We start from the raw sequence: 13,259 nt of genomic DNA on the forward strand, positions 1-13,259 counted from the left end.
GAAATGAGAAAATGACTGTCGTATTCTAAAACAACCACTATTAAAAATACCCCCTTAGAGAAATTGGTTCTTTAGAAGGCCAGCTGGTATTAACTCCAGCAAAGGTACTGGCAGCATCACTTGTATAAATGTTGCCAGTTTATGAATATTGGGTTGTGGAATATCATATGCTTTACAAGGGGCCCTACTCACTGTGTAGATAACAGGGAAAATTCTGTCTTCATCGCCCTTGGCATGCCCTCTGTGGTCAGCTAGCTCACTGGGCATAGCTTCTGGCAGATTCCCCCCTGGATTTGCCACAGGGCTTGAGGTCCATCATGAGAAACTGCCCAGGCGCCTTTGGTGGGTGCCGTTCTGAGAACTCTGAGACACTTGGGAGTGTGATGGGTAAGGGGTCTCTGTCCTTGGCCAGGCTGGGGTGTCTAGCTGCTGGTGTCCCAGCAGGGGCGGGGGCAAAGCCAGGAGGCATTCGGCACTTACCCTCCCATACTCAATTTCATTCACAAAAGGAGCCCAGTTAAGAATCCAAGTGGCCCTGGGAGTTGATCCTTTCCCATGTCAGGAAGATTGTTTGCATAATAAAAGTTCAGAGATGCCACTTGATGTACAGGGTGAAGGGATAGGAGCCACAGAGAATGAGAACTGGGAAGCTGGTGCCTCACAGGGAAGAAAACTTAAGGTGATGCACAAGTTCTCCTTGTGCCGCCATCAGTGGTGGGCTGTGCATGGGAGCTCACCTACTAGTTACTAATAGCTGTGTCCGTGGGGCCAGGCGGTGTCCCCAGGCACTTGCCACACAGAGGCAGCCCGTGATGCAAGCCTGCTCTGTTTCCGATGCAGGGCAGGGAGTGACAGTTTGGACAGGGAAGAAAAACAGCCCCATCTGCTCACTCCCTGAGGTGTGACAGTAAGAGTTCATAGGACGAGAATTTGGGTAGGAAAAGTTGCACCTTTAGTCCCTCCAACTCTTAATCTTCTGACTCTTTTAGACCTTCCCACAGCCCTGTGAGGGAAATGCCATTAAGGCCTTCAAGTTATACACGAGGAAACTGAGGACCAGGAAGAAGGTCACATGACAAGCTCACCATCACCCCGTGGGGAATTAAAGTGCTGAGACTAGAATGCAGGCTGCCTGGCTTCAAAGCCTGCAGCAGAGCCAGTGTGGTTGACAGAGGACAAACCTGAACAGCCAGATTCTGAGACCTCCTGGCCCAGGAAAGCCCCTTATCCAGCCACAGACCTTCTCCAGCATGGCAGATCTGAGTTCCTCAGAGAAGCCTCTTCTTCCTACTGGACAAGAGAATAAGAAACCCAGGGCCAGTGCAGGCCCCTTGGTAAAGTGGATGCTGGGATGAGCCTGGTGAGCTGGAGACGGGTCTGTGCTTGCACTGGGAGCTGAGGACGCGTAGCCTTCCTGTACCCTCATTATCTGTCGGAAAGCTGGCCATTAGAGAAAGGGCTCCAGGGCACCCCACGTCATATCCTGTGGTCTCAGAACGCTTTGCATGTGGGTGGCCTTTAGATCACTCATGCACTCTCCATCAGTCTTCCCAACAGTGCCTGGCATGTCCTGAGCAACGCTCACTGGATGGCCTCCACTTCCTGGTGTGGCAGCCTGGCACTTCCTGCTCCTTGTGGCTGGGGGAGCATGTGACCAGGTCTGGCCCATTCCCCGTGAGCTGAAGTGACATTGTTAACTTGAGTGCTGGTAGGAGACCCTCCCGGGCACTCTAGGTGAAGGTTCCTCTATCAGTTGGGGTCCCTGAGTGGCCCCGGTGAGCACCAGAGGTGCTCCCAGCCCTGGGTAACTAGGGCACAGCTGGCAGGGGAAGCCACACCAAGAGGATTGGTTGACCAAGGGAAGTATTGCTCAGAGAGATTAAGCACTGGGCCAAAATTTTCACATGGCTAGGAAGTGGGGAGCCAAGATGGAGCCCAGGGCAGTTTCCAGGGTGCAGGCATCCTGCCTCGCAGTAGCTGACTTGTGGTCCCAGAGGCAGACAACTATGATGTAATGATCAGGGGAGGGCCCAGGGACAGAGGCTGCTTCCCAGAGCACCCTGGTTCTCTGGATACACAGTGGGTCTATAATTAATTGAGGCAGAAGATCTGTGGAGGCTCAGAAAGCAGTTATAAGTTGTGCAGTGAGCAGGTGGCCTTGTCTTATTCTCTCTCTCTGCTCTTCATTGGGCACCAACTCCATGCCAGGTGCTTCGCTTACAACCCTGTGAAGGTGGTACTTACTATCCCTGGGTCACAGAGAAGACATGTGGGTGTCAGAAGGCAGGAACCTAACCAGCTCACTGACCTGGGTCAGCTCTGGACCCACCTCTCAGTCACCAGCTTCAGGCCTGCAGAGCAGGACATGGGAGTGATTTTAGGGAACCATTGCCTGAGTTAAGAGAGTCCTCTAGCTTGGCTAGACCTCTTAGTTTGGCCTGTTATAACAAAAATACCATAGATTGAGTACTTTGTAAATAATAGTAATTTATTTCTCATAGTTCTAGGGACTGGGAAGTCCAAGATCAAGGTGCTGGTGGGCTTAGTGTCTCGTGAGGGCCTGTTCCTCGTAGATGGTGCAGTCTAGGTGTCCTCACACGGTGGAAGGGTGGAAGGGTGAAGGGGTGGAAGGGTGGTGGGGCAGCTCTCTGAGATCTCTTTTGTAAGAGCATTAATCCCATCCATGAGAGTGGAGCCCTCCTGGTCTAGTCACCTCCCAAGGCCCCCCCCCCCAATACCATCACCTCAGGGATTAAGTTCCTACATACGAATTTTGGAGGGGCACGTGCATCCCAACCATAACCCTAGCATAGACCAAATCCATTGTCAAGGCTTGGCTTGGGCAGGATGGATGTGGGGCTGTGTGGGGGAGGGGTGACGTGCTGTTTAGTCTTCACCACGGCTTCAGTGCATTTTCCAGAGAAAAATGACTGGCTTCTGGGGCATGTGGTTTACACCAATGCTCCTCAAGCTCAAAAGGGCACGTGAAATATCTGGAATCTCGTTGAAAAGGCAGATTCTTGTTCAGCAGGTCTGGGATGGGGCCTGAGATTCTGCTGTTCCAACGACAGTAATAACTGACTAGGGACTTTAATACCAGGCCCTGCGCAAACAGGTTTCAGAGTAGGCTAGATGTTATTTGGTCTCTGACATTCTGCCAGTTTGGCCACAGACTAGATTGTCAGCTCCAAAATAAGTTCCATTTTCTAGCATGTTGAAATAATTAGAAGTAAGGGAACTTTTCCTGCTCTTTTTGAATCAAGAAGCCAGTGAGGCATGTGCACCAAGGCTAAGCCACTGTGGTGGGGGAGTTCTGAGCTGGCTCCCAGGCCCCCTGCCCCCTGGTACACACACACCTTCTCCAAGCTGTTCAATCAAACATGGCTCTAGGTGCTGCTGGGAAGGGATTTTGCAGATGTAACTAAGGTCCCAAGTAAGTTGCCTTTAAGGAAAGAGATTATCCCAGGTGAGCCTGACCTAATGAGGTGAAGAGGCTGGCTCTTCTTGGTGAGAGAGAGTCAAGCCTGAGAGGGACCTGTGTGACTGTGACAGAGATTCTCCACTGCTGGGGCTGGGGGTGTGGCAGGGAATGTGGGTGGAGCCAGCAAGGGAACTTCAGGTTCCCTGTGTCCTGCAGGGACTTCAGTTCCACAACTCATTCATCCAACAAACCAAATGAGCTTGGCAGCATCTTCTCTTGAGTCTCTAGAAAGGAACACTGCTCATCCAACACTTTGATTTCACTCTTGTGAGACCCTGAAGGGGAGAATCCAGCTACACCGTATCCAGACTTCTGACCTAACGAATTGTTGTTGTATAAAACCAACACAGCCACGAGAGGAGAACTTTATGACCTAGGAGTACATGTGGCGCTGCAGCCCTGTGCGAATGGGACAGCAGGGCTCATCTTTTATGTTGACCTGACAGGTCAGAATTGTCACAGTTTGAGTACTTGGATGTAAACAACAGCTTTTGTGCGTAAAATTTGGTTTCTTCCTTTTTTCTTGTAAAGAAACTTTAAGACCATATATCTTTAAAATTTTTTTGATATATTTGTACGTGTCAGTGGGGGACATGTGAAATTTTATTACATGAAATGTGTAATGAGCAAGTCAGGGTATTTAGGGTATACATCACCCGAGTATCATTTCTATGTGTTGGGTATATTTCAGAGCTTCTAGCCATTTTGAAAAATACAATACATTGTTGCTAACTATAGTCACCCTACTCTATCAAACATTAGAATATATTCCTTCAATCTAACTGTATTTTTGTACCCATTAACCAACCTCTCTTCATCCCCTCTGTTACCCACACACGCTTCCCAGTCTCTGGTAACTATCATTTCACTCTCTACCTCCACGTAGTCTACGTTTTTAGCTCCCACATATGAGTGAGAACATGCAATGTGTCTTTCTGTGCCTGGCTTGTTTCCCTTAATACAATGACCTGCAGTTCCATCTATGTTGTTGCTGCAAATGACGTGATTTCTTTCTTTTTATGGCTGAATGATAGTCCATTGTGTATATATACCACATTTTCTTTATCCATTCATCTGTTGATGGGCATTTAGATATGGGCATTTAGATATGATTCCACATCTTTGCTATCATGAATAGTGGTGCAATAAACATGTGACTGCGTGTATCCGTTTGATATATTTCCTTTCCTTTGGATAAATACCCAGCAGTGAGATTGCTGGATTGTATGGTAGTTCTATTTCTAATCTTTTGCGAAATCTCCATAATGTTTCCCAGAGTGGCTGTACTAATTTACATTCCCACCATCCCTTTTCTCCACATCCTCACCAGCATCTGCTATTTTTTTGTCTTTTTAACAATAGCCATTTTAATTGGGGTAAGATGATGTCTCATTGTGGTTTTATTTGCATTTCCCCAATGGTTAGTGATGTTGAGCATTTTTTTCATACACCTGTTGGCCATTTTATGTCTTCTTTTGAAAAATCTCTATTCATGTCTTTTGCCCATTTTTAAATGGGATTATTTATTTATTTATTTATTTGCTATTGAGTTGTTTGAGTTCCTTGTATATTCTGGATATGAGTCCCCTGTCAGATGAGTAGTTTGCAAATATTTTCTCCTATTCAAGAGATTGTCAATACAGTATATTAAGGGAAGAACTATTGGTCCTTAAAGTTAATTGTGCCCGGTAAAGACAATGGTAGTATTTCAAGTATATTTATGTTTTTCTAGTCAGTCCAGTGGGAAGAGTACGGTTTGAAAATATTTGGTTAACCACTTATGCTCACCAAGGGAGGTAAGGGTTGGGGAACAGGCTAGGGGTGCTGCAGCCAGGTCAGAATGTTGTCATATGTTGCATGTTGCCTTTCCTTGTGGTTAAGTGTTATTTAGGTTTCTAAAGGAGATCTCAGTTGCTTAGCTAAGAGGTGCAAGACTGTGGTACCATAGATGTGACCAAGATGTTCCACACTGCTGCTGTCTCATCTGGATACAGGATATGGCCCAGTGGATGCTGCTACCAAGAAACCTCTCATTGAATTGCCACGAATGCACACAGTGGTACTCATTTCAACACATAGCTGTGATTTTTAAAATGATGATGCAAGCCTGTGGTTTTTGATCTTAGTGTTTAGTGTCCTTTTCACTTAATTTTTTCTTGACTGTGAACACTTTCCTTTTTAACTGAGTAGTGCTTTACTGTATTTTAAAAGGTGTCAGTTATTTCAGCAATTTCATTCATTGATTCATTTATTCGACAAATATTTACTAAGCTGTTATCTTGTACCAGGACATGTTAGAGGTCTGGGGACCCAGCATTAAATAAAACAGACAAAAGTCACTAGTCTCATGGACTGGCAGTTAACCTTAAACCCAAAGTTTGTTTTTTGTTTTGTAATTACATTTACACTATTTTTTCTGATTTGACATTTAACATTCTGCAGCTGCATTTGGAGCTGTGGCAGGAGCCTGGAAGACATGGGCTGGAATCAGCCCTCTGCTCCCAACCTGGATTTTCCTGGGGGTGTCGTGGGGCTGCTGCTGCCTGCCTGGCCAAGCTACTGTGAGGAATCAAGGCGTCCACGTAGGCCAGGTGCCTGATCCTCATGAACCACTTGGTGAATTACTCGTTCTGCATGAATAATGTATGACCGTTTTGCATTTTACAAATCAAATGTAGTGCACATGAATCACATTGTTTCTGGTTTATCGACTACCTAAAAAAGTCACTCCATTTCCCAAAGCAACAGTGCCCTGGTCTTTCCGCCCTGGTGTTGCTCTCTCCTAGTCCTCACCTACTCACTCCTCTGACTCGGCATCATTAGACCAAAGGAAAACACAAGCTTCTCCTGGAGACTCAAAAGCCAGTGACTACCTAGGAGAAGAGACGCAAAGGATTACATTTGGGGCAGGGGGCAGTGCAGTTCTAGCGGTTAAGCCCTCACCAACAAAGTGAAGCTTCTGTCTATCTCTGTTTCAGCACAGAACGACTATCATGAATTTTCTTGCTTTTATAGAGCTACAGTGTGGACAGGCTGGCATTTTCACATGTGCATTTGCTGATTTAACGTTGGAAAACGTGTATGTTTGTAAAGCAATCAGAATGTGGGTAGTCTAGCCATGATTACTGTATACAGCTGAAAACATTTCTTCCCCTAGAGCTGGGGCCTGTCAGCGGATATCCCCATCTGTGGAAAGCTTTCTGTAACCTCGAACTGGCTTGGCTTGATTTGCTGCACGGACGACATCCCCCAAGTGCAGTTTTGCAGGCACCTGCTTCTGTGCAGTTAACTAGGGTTCCAGTCTCTATTCTATGCCAAACTGTTGTGAATGGAAAACAAGTTAGATCTTATTGCCACAATAGTCACTCCATTCACTTTGAATTGATAGGTGTTTTTTTGGTGGGTTTACTTTATTTTAAAGATGAAAGTAATATAAGCCCACTTTGCAAAAAATGAAAATCAGCAAAGCACCAAGAAGGAGGTGAAATCTCACATAATCCCACTCAGGCTTTGCATTCTCAGCAGTTCTGTTTTGGGTTTCCTCAGGCCTCTTGTCATTTCCCACCTTCTTCTCCTATTTCTTTAAATCCAGGATTCTTCATTGGTTTCTTGAAAGTCTCTGGAATACATATGTGATCTCTCTTAGGATGTTTGTGTTGTTGAAACTCAGGGAGGGGAGTGAGCCCTGGGCATTCCCTTAGAGGTAGACTTTGGGCCAAGGCCATGTGGAATCTTCCCCAAACCCCAGGAAAGGCAGATCTTGTTCAAAAACGGCATTCAGGACTGCTCCCAAGGGCAGAATAAGGGGAAGGACAGGGCCTCTGGGGACAGGCCCACAATAGTAGTCAGGGCCTCCATGAGGCAAGCCCTGGTCTAAGTGCTGGAAGAGAATTTGCTTGATCCCCCCAGCAGGTATAGATACCAGGGAGAGGTGTGAGCGTGGCCGAGCACCCAGGTGGGGCTTCTGTTGTGGGCTTTGGCTAGCTAGGAAGATGCCCAGCCTGGTATTAGCCACTCTTGTATAATACCTGAGTGCCTGGCAAAGGGTGTATGCTTGATCAGTGATTATTTAATGAATAAATGTATGGTGCTTTTAAATATCCATCAATAACTCATGGCATTGTAGGAACGGACCCTGTTCCTGCACAGGAAAGTCCCCATACCACCCCAGACTTGCATGCCTGACTACTAAATCCTTTTGGGCTCTTCCATTCACATCTGTGCAGGGTGACCAACAGTCTGGGTTCCTCTTGGTTTGTCATACATGGCCGTATATGCTCCTATGTGGTTTGGTGCCCACAGTATGCCCCCAAGGCCATGGTACTCGGGTGGTCAGTGTGGCTGAAACCCAAGTCACTTGTGTGGCCAAGTGGCAGGTTTCTAGGCATTTCTGACAAGTGGTTCAGTGAGCCTATATCGTTGGCTCTTAGGGATATATCTTTCCATTAGTTATGTAATGTCTTGTTTCATCTTTCTGTGACTCTTGTTTTAAAAATGATTTTATTGTGAAAAACTAAAAAAATACACAGATATACAGAGAACATACCAAGCCCTGTGCTCACACCACCCAGATTTGGTAATTTGTACTGTCTCGTCATTTTTGCTTTGCATCTTTGTTTTAATGCTACAAATAAGGTATTGTATGGGGGGGACCCTTTGGCTCTCCCCCTCCCCCAGGCCCTGCCCTGCCCCAGAGGCAGCCCCCTCACACCTGGCATGTACCCTTCCAGCCCACCTCTTACACTTGCACGTGCAGTTCACACACACAGAAAGAGCAGAGAAGTTTATGCTGAACACGTCTACCTGTCCCTCACATCTGTGGTTATTACGATTTCATCACATTTGCTTATTTTCCTTTTATGCTCTTTGCCAAGGTATTTTATCACAAATACCACTCACCCTGTTATTTCATCTTGACAGCTTACCATATAGAGTGCTAAAATGTGTGGACCTTTTTTTTTAAACATGACCACAAGCTATTATCAAGTGTAACAAAATTAGTGATAATTCCTTATTGTCTAAAACCCACTCCATAGTCAAATTTCCCTGATTCTCTCAAAAATGTCCTTTGAAGCTGGCCTGTTTGAATCAGAATCCAAGCATTACATATGGAGCATCCCTCCTTTCCCCATTTTATTGCTATTTTTATGCTATGAAGGTGAAGAAACCAGGTCCCTTGCCTGGAGAAAAACACCCATTCCAGGGTCTCCTTATGTTTTCTTGGGGTGTCACAGAACCTGATCCTGCATTGCTTTATTTCCAACAAATGGACATTTATCTAAACGCTGGACTAGAAGTAGGTTCAACTTTTGTGGCAAGAATTCTTCGTAGGTAGATGAGTTTTATTTATTTGTTTATTTTAGCTCATCCTCGTCATGTGCATCTTCCTGGAGTTTGATCTAGCTTGTTCCCTTTCAGTGCTGACCAAGCCGTATTCTCCTTCTCCATTCTGCCCGTCTTAGTCCATCTGGGCTGCTATAATGGAATAGCATAGACTGGGTGGCTTGTAAACAACAGAAATGTATTCTTCACAGTCCTGGAGGCTGAGAAGTCCAAGATCAAGGTGCTGGCGGATGCAGTGTCTGATGAAGCCTCTGTGCTGTGCCCTCAATGCTTTTACAAAGATTTTCTGCTCCTTGATAAGGTAAGCATGCTTGAGCCTGTCACAGACATATTTAGCACACCTGGGACCACCATAGGCCCACTGACATGTCTTGTCGTTTTAGACAATCCCATAAGAACTTTGGTCTGACAGCATGAACTCCTAGAAGTCTGCCTGGGCACACATCACGTGCATACTGTGGGGCTTTCTCAAACTTATTGGTATAAAGGTAAATAATTCTATTATCAGGAGTTTAGGACAGCCTAGTTTCATTAGAGCCTGCCTTATAGGAAGGCCTATAGCGACATGTCAAATGGGGGACCATTCTCATTGCCTCTAGACACTGTCCCTGGAACAGCACAATGGGTAATTTTTAAGTTTCACTTTCAAATGAAATATAGTAGTAACAAACATAATCAATGAATAGCTTAATTTATAAGATAAAATCACCCTAAAACCTACTCTTGCTATAATCATGGTTAATAATTTGTTGACTGTCCTTCCAGATTTTTTTCTATTTGTACACAGACATATACAAATGTGTGAACATTCTGTTTAACACGACAGGAGCCCCAATATGCATATTTTTATATGGCTTGTTTTTTAAAAAAACCTGGTTTTGAAACTGTTTTTAAAAATATATCATGAACATCTTCCCACATCAATGTGCTCAGATATAAAAATACTTCCTTTTAGGGGCTGGGTAACATTTGATTGTCCAGAGATAGTGTGAATTATTTAAACATTCTTTTGTTGAAGGGCATTTAGGTTGTTTTTTCCAATTTTTTTTTTTAGTAAACAATGCCACTGATCATTCTTTATACCTATATCTTTGAGTCATTAGGGAAGCGTGTCTTTAGCATAGATTCCTAGGAGTGAGATGGTAAGGTAAGATATTTCAGATTTCGATTAAGTATGCCAAACTGTCCTCCGAAAAAATGTATGCCAATTTACGTTCTCACCAACAGTGCATCTGAAATGGGCCTTTCACCGTCATAATTTTAGAAGGAAAACACAACTCTCTGGCCTCAGTAAGAACCAGTATGGAGGTTTAGAACACAGGAAACAAACAGGGAAATTGAGGGCCTGCTGGATAGATCTGCCTTTCGACGTGTTGTGTTTAGCCTATAGTTTTTATTTATTTTTATTTTTTTTATGGAGACAGGGTCTTGCTCTGTTGCCCAGGCTGGAGTGCAGTGGCACACTCATAGTTCACTGCAATCTTGAATTTTTGGATTCAAGCAATCCTATTTTCTCAGCCTCCTGAGTAGCTAGGCCTACAGGAGTGTGCCACTGGACACAATTTTTTAAAATTATTTTTTTGTAGAGACGAGTTCTTGCTATGTTGCCCAGGCTGGTCTCAAATTCCTGAACTCAAGCGATCCTCCTGCCTCGTGTTCCCAAAGTGCTGGGATTATAGGTGTGAGCCACTGTGCCTGGCTGTAATGTTTAAATATATCTTTCAAATCAGTTGTTAAAGCTTTGAAAGCAAGAGAATTTACATCTGGATTTCCTGTTTGTCTTAGAAATTTGCAAGTGGGCAGGAGGTGAGTGCCTGCCCCTGGCACAGGCGCTTGGTGGGTCTGTGGCTGCTGGCCCTCTGGGTTTGTCCCGTTAGCCACTGGCCCCTGCATGCATTTGAGTTTGTGACCTCTAGTGGAGCACAGCTAAAATGTTTGCAGGGCAGTGGGTAGAATGGCATAATTTGCTTAGACTTGATATCAACAGTTGTTTTTTTTTTTGAGACGGAGTCTCACTCTCTTCCCAGGGCTAGAGTGCCGTGGCGTCAGCCTAGCTCACAGCAACCTCAAACTCCTGGGCTCAAGCAATCCTTCTGCCTCAGCCTCCCGAGTAGCTGGGACTACAGGCATGCACCACCATGCCTGGCTAATTTTTTCTATGTATTTTTTTAGTTGTCCATATAATTTCTTTCTATTTTTAGTAGAGACGGGTCTTGCTCTTGCTCAGGCTGATCTCGAACTCCTGAGCTCAAAGGATCCACCCGTCTTGGCCTCCCAGAGTGCTAAGATTACAGGCATGAGCCACCGTGCCTGGCCTAGGTTTTTATTTTTTTATCTCGATCTTTATTTTTTATCTTACAGTTTTTATACTGTTGCGGAATGAAATCGAACCACAAGATTTTTCACAATTTACAGATTTCATTTCATGTGGTCTGAGTTGTTTTATGTTTCTTACTATTACAAAATTTTTTTTCCCCCTTTTGGGAAATCGAGCCTACCCCACAAGAAGCCTCCCCAAAAGGACAGGTCCCTGAGAGGCAAGAGGGCAGAGGGTTGCCATCCAGGTGTCAAGTCTGATCCCTGTGCCTCCCCAGCCAGGACCATGCCGAGTCCTCCAGGCAGAGGAGCAGTTGGTCAGAGGGGTGGGGAGGGCCTGATGCCAGAGACTTCCTGGGTAGCCTGAAGCTCACTGCTGTTTTGAGGACTTGGCCTCCAGTGTGGGCGGCTCCTGGTGCTCCTGGGCTGAGGGTGGAGGCAGCTTGCCCTCTCGCCCCACCCCCTTGGGTGGCAGCCCTGCGAGGGACAGCTTCGTAAGGGATGTTGAGGTTTGACGTCACCGTCCCAGTGAGCATCTGACCTCTGCAGTGGGACGGTCAGGCTGGGACCAGCTCTCTTGGTGTTGACTTTGGTTCCCTTTGCTGAGCATCCTCCTCTTTTTATTTGGGGCTGCTCCAAAGTTCTAATTTATCTGTGCTTAAGTACCTTGGCTCTTGTCTTTATTGAAATAAAAGGTACTCATGTGCCTCTGCCCCTCACTTCCCCAGTGGCACGTCTAATGGGTCTTGGAACATGATGGTTATTTCATGAATTAAAAAATGAAGAAAGAATAGTTCCTAGATGTTAAACTCTGCTTCACAAATGGTCTGTAGAGAAGAGAATGGTACCTTCCAGCCCAGACAGAGTAATTTTCATCCTACAGCGGACCCAAGGACCAGCACGGTGAGCCACTCTGACAGGCAGGCGTACCTTCCTCTGTCCATACCAGGCCTGAGAGTGACGCTGTGGAGGAGAGGGGTGACCCACCTGCCAGCTTCGTGGCCAGCATCACCTCAACTTCTGTCTTTAGCCAAGTTTCTCCCTATGCCCTGCCTTGCAGAGACCGTCCACTGCTTCCTGAGCTCTTCCCCAAGGAGGATGTTGGCTCCCAAGGGGTGAGGGATGGAGGCTGGGGCTACTGTCTATGTGCGATGCCACAGTTTAACTGTGCAGGTAGCTAGGGACTGCTAGTTTAAAACTGGTTGGTTTATAGGTCACTGTATCTAGTTTAGACTCATCTACCCATGAGAAGCACCCATTCCATGCCCAGGCCCAGGGTTGGTTCTGTGCAATTGAAATAAAACATAATAAAGAATTAAACAATCCCAGATTTACTTAAAATTAGTAACATGTACATATTTTTTTTTTAAAAGAGAGATTCTGGGCATGCTGCCTCAATCAGCTGTTGGGTTAAGTTGTGCTAATACATAGATGTTTACCTTTCAGGGAGTGAAAAACAAAGGTCAGAGAAGCCGTCCCATAGGTCTGCCGGCCACCTTTGCTCCTGTTAAATTAGATCCCTTTGAAAAATGCTTAGTTCTTGGCACAGAGCCTGGCCTGCTGTGTTGGCTCAGTACACGGTGTCTGTATCGTCACTGTGCCATCATCGTGACTGTTGATGTCCCACGGTGCAGGCTGCCTCTCTGAAGTTGTTTCTGAGGAGGGAATGTCTGACTTGGGGCTGCACTCAGCCAGGGCACATTTCCTGGCTGCTCTGGGTTCAGAAATATCAGGGTCCTTCAAGCCCTGGCACATGTCCTGAGGGATAGCTCAGGGGCCTTCTCTGCTGGAGGGGGGACGTGGCCGGAGGGCCCTGTTGCAGCCTCGTGCTGACTGTCCCTCCCAGAGAAGATCCGCAGCCCATGCCCTCTCTTCTGCCCATGGTCTCTGAGCTGAAGGAGAGTGATGATGAAGCAGGTGGCACTTTTGAGGGGCTTACGGCTATTGTACAATTGATGGATTAGTTGGTTTATTAATACAATGCTGGTTGGAAGACTTGGATTATCTCCAGTTATCACAAGAAGGTGTCTTAAAACTATCTCTCTAGTGCTCATAACTAAATACATTTACTCTGCATTCACTCTAAAACCAAGTCAGCATGTCACATGCAGAGTGGGCA

The sequence above is a fragment of the Lemur catta genome, chromosome 4, assembly GCF_020740605.2.
Source record: "Lemur catta isolate mLemCat1 chromosome 4, mLemCat1.pri, whole genome shotgun sequence".
Taxonomy (NCBI): Eukaryota; Metazoa; Chordata; class Mammalia; order Primates; family Lemuridae; genus Lemur; species Lemur catta.